We start from the raw sequence: 6,603 nt of genomic DNA, 5'->3' as shown, positions 1-6,603 counted from the left end.
CACATACACCACGTTGTGCAAGCAGTCCCTCATTCACCACAAGTTGCAAAGTGTGCGCGAAGCATCCCAAACTTGCAACACCTAGCCGGTCCATTGCCTTTTTTATATTGCTGGCATTGTCTCGCAAAACAACGTGGACTTTATTCTTCGGAATTTTCCACGCATTTAACATTTCCTCTGTAGCTGCAGCGATGGACTCTCCTGTGTGTGAACCACGAAACTCTTTGGCCTGTGTGGAGCAGGGAAATTATTTTACTGCTATTGTTAAATAATCATCATTATTATCATTGCATTAATAATATAATCTGGAGTTTATATTGCATTCAGGGGTTGAACAGTGTCTCTTTCAGAAAGACTGAGTTGCAGGCTGACAGGAAGTTGTATGCAGAAGTGAAAGCAGATAGTTATTTTGAGGAGCAGGCCAGACGAGGCCATTTGAATTACTAGGTTATTCAAAATGATCATTGCTGTAACAGAGGAACAGATAGCTTTAAGAAGGCCTTAAGCAGTTATGACTATTTTATACACAATGCATATCTGTGCTTATTAAAGAGTTGGAGCTCGGTCAATTAATTGGGGGTCGGAAGCTTTGTTCGGCGCGATGTTCGGACAATCTATTGTGCAAGTGACTTGGAGCCATAGAAGGAATTGCAATACATGCTTACAAAACACTTATATATCAGACCATTTCATATTAAGGTTTTAGTAGAGGTTCTTGGTTAAAACATTTATTTAGTAGAAGACATACACATAGTCTCAGTGAGCCTCTGGTCTAGTGAAAGCTCAGAAGTGCAACAGGTGAATTGAGAAAGAGCATTTGAGGACGAGACACAGACAGTTAAGAGGTGACACAAAGAGCATGTGAGGTCAACACATACACACACATTAGTCAGATTTATTTAGAGGAGAGATTAGTTATGTCTCGACAAGAAAGAGGAACAATTCACTTTAAGATAACGGAAAGTACCAGCCATGAAAATAGAAGATGATCTTCTAGGTGAAAAGTCATTCTGGTGTTGATCTGATCTATGTATAAAATGTATCTGTGACGCATGAAGGGGCGTCAGTAAATCAAACCCTGATGCTATAAAATATCTGTTCATGCTTTGATTAAGTCGAGGACTACTGGCTGTCTGCGTACAGAGTGTCTTCCCACACGTGTGTTCATTAAAATCATTGTTTGACCAAGAGCTTCTGGACCAAGAGTGGTTTGTACTCTCCCTCCTCAATTTTGAACCTTAACATTTGGGGGCTCGTCCGGTGGTTGAGGAGGGAGGATTGGAGGTGTAGACGGTGATGTATGGTCCGTTGTGGTCAGACAGGCAGGCGTGACCCGGCAACCAAACTGAGGGGACAGGCGCCTTTAAAAAGAGGTAGGCACAGGCCTGTTGATTTTATCCGAAGTGTGCTGAATTGGATGATAAAATTAAATGTCTATTCAGTAAAAGTTGCCGGTAAATGTCTGCTTTGATTTTGATGAGAATCTCATGACAGTACTGAGGATTTAAAAGCAGTTGGACTGCTGGTAATGATTGAACGCGGTTGGACCGCTAAAAGGATTTAATACGGTTAGGACCGTGGTAAGCAGTTGGACTGCTCAATGATTTTACTATCTTAGGGAATTTGGTTATTTTTTGGTTATAAGGTTGGACCTGCTTCAGTCTTACACTTTGTTGGGTGTTTTACTGTTGTTCCAAAGTATTATAAATTATTTTAGAACGGAACCGAGGGGGTTCTAGGAAGCGCAGTGCTCAGAGGTAACGCTTGCCAATGCCAAGGACGCTTAGGCATTGTCCTCGAAGAGGGATAGTCAGTTGGTCACTGTGGAGCTTGGGGCACTCCAGAATAACTAGGAGTTAGAGTCTCCTTACCGTTTGGAACGGTACCTGCGCTTTTTTGGTCAGCAGAAGTTGGACTTTGGGCGTGTAACTTTAACTTAAAACTTCAGGGTAAGCCTTGGCTGTGTAATGCCAAAAATAGAGCTTCAGGCAAAGTTTGGGTTGGTTGACGCTTTTAAATTGTGTTAGGGACTTTAGAGATGAGGCCAGAAACTGTTGGACAGATACTGGTGAATTGGTCGCAAAAAACTCAGGGAGTTCATCCGCTGGGCGGTTATTTTAAATTTGTCGAAATTGGGTAGGCGCTAAAGCTGACAGATCTGACAGTGGTTGTAAATATAAGACGTCGTTGTAATATAGAATAAGAAAATTTGGTGTGAGAGATCTCTGTGTGTCGAGTCAGTAATGCACTGACTGCCTGCTGCTATTTTTAGACGGTGTGTGTGAGTGTGAAAATGCAAATGAGTAAGCAGTGAACTGTTTAAGCCACAGTTGGTTTTACAAATACTGCTGCAAACATTGTTGAGTGTGTGTTTAAAATGCCATTTATGTTTATTAGAGGACTATAAATAAAGTTTTGAGTTGCCGTAGGGGATGTATAGTAATTGACTGAAGTTGGATGTAGATATATAAATATATTGAGTGCACTGTGTATACTTAAGACTAACACATTACTTTCAGTAGTAACTTTTCTCCAGCATTAGTTGCTGGTGTGTTTTATTTTTAAGTGTGTGAATGCGGTGACTAGAAGGTTTTGAATGATGAATAAAGGTGTGAGAGGTATTTCTTTGGTGATGTAAAGTAGGATGTTTTAAAGTTTGAAAGTGTTTTTAATTTAAGAGATGCATGAGTGATGTTATAAGAGTTTAGTTTATTTAAAAGGTGTGTGTGTGAGAGGATTATGAAATCATTGTGTGAATGAGGCTACATTTTAGATCAAAAGTTAGTAGAATTACAGAGGGTTTGTAGATTGTAAATACAAAATAAGTTTGATTAGCCTGGAGAAACAGCAGAGCAGCTGCGTGCTGTGTGTGTGTAACAGGAAATGGTGTGGGTGACAGGAAGTTTGCATGCCCATATAAGGTGACGAGTGAGCACCCAGAGAGAGAAACAGATGAGTTAAACTTTAGGCAGATAAAGCGAATGGAGGTTTTGAGAAAAGAAAAGAAAAGGATATTAATTGTATGTTTTAGTGTGTTAACACAGATTACAGATAGATAAAGGTGGACTTCTCTCAACCTGGAATTTTGAGTACGGCGCCAAAACCACTAGAGTAGCATAATTGGGAGAAAACAGGCCAGATTTTGGCTTAAAATTTTACAGCTTGACCTCGCACTTGTCCCCATCCTGAGAAGAAGCTCAAAGGACAGTTAATCTCCTGATGAAGACCGACAGAACATCGTGGACTTGAGAAGAATTAATAGCAGGCAAAAGACAGTGCAACGGAAACCACACTGACGACACCAGCAGCAGCATGTAAGGAACCACGAGGTGGAAACATGTACTGTAAATTACAGGCTGGGCAGTTGAACAGTGGGATAATGAACGGTGGTAAAGCACTGGACACTGATTGTCAGATTTGCCATGCTTGGAGTAATCTTGAAAGAGATGACTGAGAGGATCAACAGAAAAGAAGAAACCACGTGATGAAACATGCACGGTGGACAGCAGGCTGGTAAGAACAGTGTGACACGACTGTGTAAAGGCACTGAATGTGGTATTTTGCCAGGCTGGGACTTGATCCAAAAGGAAAATACTGAAGAGAAACAGAGAAGAAACAGACTGTGTTTGCTGGAATTCAAGACAACAAAAGGACACTGAGAGAAGAGGACAGTGACCAGTGAGAGGCGAAGCCGGACGAGTTCGACTGTGAGAATACAGGGTGTAATTGGATTGAAATGAAAGCCTGAACTCATGATGGTTTAGAGATGTCCACCGTCACAAACAAAGAGGTAAACAAGAATAGAAAACATACATAGACAAAGTGTTACATGTGAAATTATTTCTGGAAAGAATCAGAAGTGAGATAGTTTTGAATTAAGAAATTAGGGAAAAGATGCATGAATTAAACCTGACTATAACATATAGAGGCAATGAAGAAAGCAGCTTACACTTACTGAACATTAACAAAATACATAGGAAAAGCAATGAAGACCTGCTTACACGTATATACATGACATAAGTTGGGATTTCTGACCAGAGAAAGGGAAACGGGTAGTTTAAGTACATATGAAAATAATGAAAATGTCTCAGTTGTGTTTCTTTAGGGGCTAAATAGACCTGGATCAATTCTCCCCAGGCAGCGGTCGGAAGAAACCTGTAGGTTAACTTGACTGGACATGCCAAGGCAAGTTTCTGGTTGAATTGTTTACAGCGCCATGTCTCCATAAACATGACAAGTGGGCCCTAACTTCTGGCTGAGGACAAGGAATGCTGCTATTTAAGGTGGGAACTTAGAATTTGGGTTAGCAGATTTGGGAAAGACAACTGACGGCTTGAGTGGAGAATTGTGCAGGAGTCTGACACACTGCAAAAGCAACATATGCAAGTTCACATACACAAACAGAAAATGCATTAACCTTATAAAGACAAGACAAGCTCATGGAGTTTAATGCATATACACTGATTAAACCTGGCCAAGAACACAAACATATGCAATGAAGAACAGCTTGCTATTTTGTATGAATGATACAATGGTGTGAATGTTTAATAAAATACATTTGAGTTTGTAATTGAGGAATAGAAGAAGCCATATGACAAAGGGAGTGACTTATGTAAACAAAAAGTGATTAAAGTAGTTTTAAAAAGAGTGACTTAGGAGTGCTCTCGTACTGAGTGATCAACACTAGTGATCACTGTAGAAAGAAATAAAATAATTTAATAAGGTGGTAATGTTTAAACATATGTTTCTGTTGTTACAGCTTTTTGAGAGATGACTCAGTATGCACATTAGCTGGAGTGAGTGGTGACGTAGGAGCTTCCTGTATGTGTGTGACTGAGGAAGTGACTTTCAGAAGAGGAAGTATGGCAGACAAGAGGAGTGCAGATTTGGGTAGGAAATAATTTATAGTTTAGTGATTATATGATGTCGTAAGGGGTTTTATGCTGAATTTAAGAGCATAAGGGGGTGATTTTTGTGTGCAAATTGTGTGGTTTTAATGAGACTTTCGGTGTATTGAGGAGGCGAAATTATGTGGTGGCAAAACTTTTGTGCGTTTAAGGTTGTTGAGGTTGTTGTGGTGATGGGTTGATTTTGTCAGTTAGGTTTGGGTTGGTGTTTTTGTTTTTAATAGAGGGAGTTTTAGGAAACATGGACATGTCTGGGAGGGGCCCATTATTTTGTAACAGTGCACTTAAAGAAAACCTGTCAGGTGATTTTGTTTTGTTTTTATGAGCTAATAATCAGCTCTATTTTTTCATTTCTGTTTTAAGCAGGCCTGCAACAGCGCTGAAAATTCTCGGGGAGAGCAAATATAAGGCGGCTTTCCAGATTACAATTGGCTGAGGAAAAAGCTACCTGGGGACAATTCAGGTCGTAAGTCCCTGTAAAAAGGATTTTAGGCGAGTCAATCCAGTCTAAAAGCATAAAGAAATATTTTCCTATGGAAAATAAAAAATGACTGAGCTCATTTTGCTGAGGGTGGAGAATCTGACGCGGGAAGCTCCACTATTAGCAAAAATATGGTGTGACTGCATGTGAATGTGTGACTGGATGAAGGTGTGGATGAATAAATGTGGACAAACAATTTGTTTTTACCAGAGAAAATTTCTGTTTTGTTTTGTTGACTGGGGTTAGATTATGGGATTATAGTATATTGTTGGGAGAATGCCAAATGCTAAAGGGGAAATATTTTTTGATGTAACTCAGTTATCATTAATTGAAGAAACACATGACTGATAACTGTTCTGTTTTAAGTTTATTTTCATGACATAGATTGGATCATGAGTGGGGAAACTGAGCATTTTTAAGTTTTGTATAGTATCTTGACACATGAAATGTATCAAGATAAAGGGGGGTTTAGGGTTTAATAATTTAATTGTTTAATAATTTAGGATCATTTTAGGACTTTTGGGGTTTTTGATCATTTGGATATGGTAAAACTGAAACTGTTATTTTTAAGTTAAGGTTAAAGGATTAAAAGTGAACTTGTCACGGTTTGCGAGGCAAGCCGTGTGGAGTTGTAGAAAAGGACCCAAAAGGCGGCAGCTCTGGTGCAGGTGAATATTTATTTACAACGGTGGGCACAAAACAGCACTGGTGGAAAAACAAGAAACCGGAAACCTAAACTGGGTAAGCTAATAACACAAACCAGAAACGAGGACGCAGGGAGACCGAGGGGAAACAACACAGACGAACCAGCAACTACCATAACAGAAGACACAACTTAAATACACCCAGAGAACACAGGGAGATTACACACAGGTGGGGAACACAGGTGACACTGATAAACATAACGAGACAGGGCAGGAGTGAACACAACATTACGCATACTGACGAGAGACTGTCAAAGTAAAACAGGAAGTACACAGAGGTTCAGACAGGAGGAGAGAAAGCACGGGGAGAACACAGACATAACAGGCTGGGGGAAACATGGAATAAACACAAAGAGAGACGAGAGCTCATAAATAGACAGAGGGGCACAAGGGGGTAAGAGTCACAAAGGGAAAAACACTTAGGGAACACCACAACAGGACACCTCAGAAAACCTGGCCTAAATAAGGAGCGAAAATACAAGGAACCAAGAATACTGGGCCAACATGGCCC

The 6,603-nt window shown here is 40.1% G+C and overlaps 1 long non-coding RNA gene across 1 annotated transcript; it reads left to right on the top strand.

Moving 5' to 3' along the window:
• Positions 1-316: 316 nt before the first annotated feature.
• LOC308393519 lies at positions 317-6,080 on the top strand. Its single transcript, XR_013970993.1, has 2 exons — positions 317-3,790; positions 4,092-6,080. It is a non-coding gene; the product is annotated as an uncharacterized lncRNA (long non-coding RNA).
• Positions 6,081-6,603: the final 523 nt, after the last annotated feature.

This window comes from Rhamphochromis sp. 'chilingali' (genome assembly GCF_963969265.1).
Source record: "Rhamphochromis sp. 'chilingali' genome assembly, chromosome: 3".
NCBI classification, from domain to species: Eukaryota; Metazoa; Chordata; class Actinopteri; order Cichliformes; family Cichlidae; genus Rhamphochromis; species Rhamphochromis sp. 'chilingali'.
The sequence above is the reverse complement of the archived record's forward strand: the minus strand, read 5'-3'. Positions and strand labels throughout refer to the sequence as shown.